This window comes from Piliocolobus tephrosceles, chromosome 8, assembly GCF_002776525.5.
Source record: "Piliocolobus tephrosceles isolate RC106 chromosome 8, ASM277652v3, whole genome shotgun sequence".
In the NCBI taxonomy this organism is placed as follows: domain Eukaryota; kingdom Metazoa; phylum Chordata; class Mammalia; order Primates; family Cercopithecidae; genus Piliocolobus; species Piliocolobus tephrosceles.
The window spans coordinates 37,644,361-37,646,992 of record NC_045441.1 but is presented as its reverse complement, the minus strand read 5'-3'; the positions used below and the strand labels follow the sequence as shown (position 1 = coordinate 37,646,992).

Below are 2,632 nucleotides of genomic sequence, written 5' to 3'. Positions count from 1 at the left end.
ATAGGAACCCACCTAAAATCTACTTAGGTAGGTTTAGTTCAAAGAAGGTCATGTTGTTAGTCCCAACAACTATCCCAGGCATTTTAAGTATTCTTAACCTATATTTTAGAATGTGTCACCAAACACTAAAATGTTAAAATAAATTATTAATCCTGCTCTCGTCTCTAAACAAGAACTTATGGCTGTTACAAAGTATTCCTTTTTATTCTACCTCATAACAGTAAACATTAAATGAAGACCCATCATCACAAGCTCGTATTTTTAAAAAATGGATGCAACAAAACTTCTGCTGCTGTTATTCTTGAAGCTGGATTTAGATCTAGAAGATTATCAAGCAGGTCATAAACTTCATCAGGTATCTCATTCCAGCCTTCTCAATTGGTAACATACTCATCAAAACAACACCCACAGCTATTACTATCCCCCTTTTTAAATGAATTCCCTGAGTATTGTCTTGGAGGTGTTTGTATGAGGCGAGAAGCTTTATGGTCAGTCCTCTCTGAAATAGTTGGTTGATGAGAAGCAGGCCCTTGTATATCACTTGTTAACTTGGGAGTGTTAGAATCCATACCCCTGAGTCTCTCTCAGAGTTTTCTCAAGTCTTGTGCTGGAACTTCTTTGCTACATAATATTGATTTCCCAAAAGTTTTAGCAGCTTGGATAGTTTCTCTGGATCCCCAAATTGTCATAATTTGGGCCAAAGCAGTTAAATCATCACTTGCTTTATAAAATGGGTATCGTCCACTAAGCAAAGAAAGAAATATGACACCTGCAGACCACATGTCAATTGCTATAGTTTGATTGCGGCACTTTGTCAAGACCTCTGGTGCTCTGAATCCTGGTGTACCTGCCCTAGGGGCAACCTGGTGACACCTTAAAAGGCAAATACTCCAAACTTTATCTGTTGCATAGCAGTCACAGGTCAGGTTAGCCAGGCAAGAACTGGCAGCTTTCCTCATCACTGCACTATTCATAACTTTTGCAGAAATAGTCTTCTTTTTTGTTGCTAACTTTCTAGACAGTACATCCACAGTCTTTGACTGCTTCATGAGTTTCACTGCAGGGCTCTCATGTGAAATGGAGCTGTGTATATTGAAATTTCTTTCTCCAAAAACAGAGCACTTGACAGAAAGGCCTACAGATCCCTCCTTTCCATCTTTTTCTTCTTTAATCTGAATTTGTGCATTTGTGTAGGGTTTTTTAACAGAAGCTTTTGTGGTGGACTGCTGATCCAGCTCCTTAGGTACCGGGCCACTCAATGGAATCCTGTTTCCTGTGATTATGTGGGATTTGTTTTGTGAACACCTTTCCTGCTAAGCTGCAGACTAGACAAATTTGAAAAGCTCTATTTTCGTATCATGGGTTCCTTGGACCAAACCAAAGTCTACCAAGGCATACTTTTTCAAGCACCTATTATATAAAAAATTGCTGGGCTTAACATCACGGTGAACAATACCAAACTGATGGATGCGTTTAAAAGCTTTGAACAGATTAAACATATATTCCCGTACTTCTTGAAAGGAAAGAGAATTCAAAATGGCCAAAAACGACTCATGCTCCAGATATGGCATAGCAATAACTACATGATCATTCTTCCTAAAGCAGTATTTAACTCCCATGACATTATCTTGCCGCCCAGCCACTGTTAGGCACTGAAGTTCAGCTGCAATTCTTACAGGATGACTTGTTGGAATCAAGTGTTTTAGAGCAATTTTCTCTTCAGGTCCTACTTGTAACTGTGCTGTGGCCAAATTAACAGAGCTGAAAGTGCCTTCTTCAATTTTGTCCTTAATCTTAAACACATTACCAAGCTGTGGTACAGGCTTCTCAATATCTTTTATAACACCTGCATGTTTAAAATTCTGTTTTTTTTTTTTTTTTATACTTTAGGTTCTAGAGTACATGTGCATAACGTGCAGGTTTGTTACATATGTATACATGTGCCATGTTGGTGTGCTGCACCCATCAACTCGTCAGCACCCATCAATTCATCATTTATATCAGGTATAACGCCCCAATGCAATCCCTCCCCCCTCCCCCCTCCCCATGATAGGCCCCAGTGTGTGATGTTCCCCTTCCCGAGTCCAAGTGAGCTCATTGTTCAGTTCCCACCTATGAGTGAGAACATGCGTCGTTTGGTTTTCTGTTCTTGTGATAGTTTGCTAAGAATGATGGTTTCCAGCTGCATCAATGTCCCTACAAAGGATGCAAACTCATCCTTTTTTATGGCTGCATAGTATTCCATGGTGTATATGTGCCACAGTTTCTTAATCCAGTCTGTCACTGATGGACATTTGGGTTGATTCCAAGTCTTTGCTATTGTGAATAGTGCTGCAATAAACATACATGTGCATGTGTCTTTGTAGTAGCATAATTTATAATCCTTTGGGTATATACCCAGTAGTGGGATGGCTGGGTCATATGGTACATCTAGTTCTAGATCCTTGAGGAATCACCATACTGTTTTCCATAATGGTTGAACTAGTTTACAACCCCACCAACAGTGTAAAAGTGTTCCTATTTCTCCACATCCTCTCCAACACCTATTGTTTCCTGATTTTTTAATGATTGCCATTCTAACTGGTGTGAGATGGTATCTCATTGTGGTTTTGATTTGCATTTCTCTGATGGC

General features: G+C 39.6%; 1 pseudogene; it reads right to left on the bottom strand.

Annotated features, from left to right (window-relative positions):
- Positions 1 to 245: 245 nt before the first annotated feature.
- LOC111555732 overlaps positions 246 to 2,632 on the bottom strand; it is a 7,899-nt pseudogene continuing 5,512 nt past the window's right edge.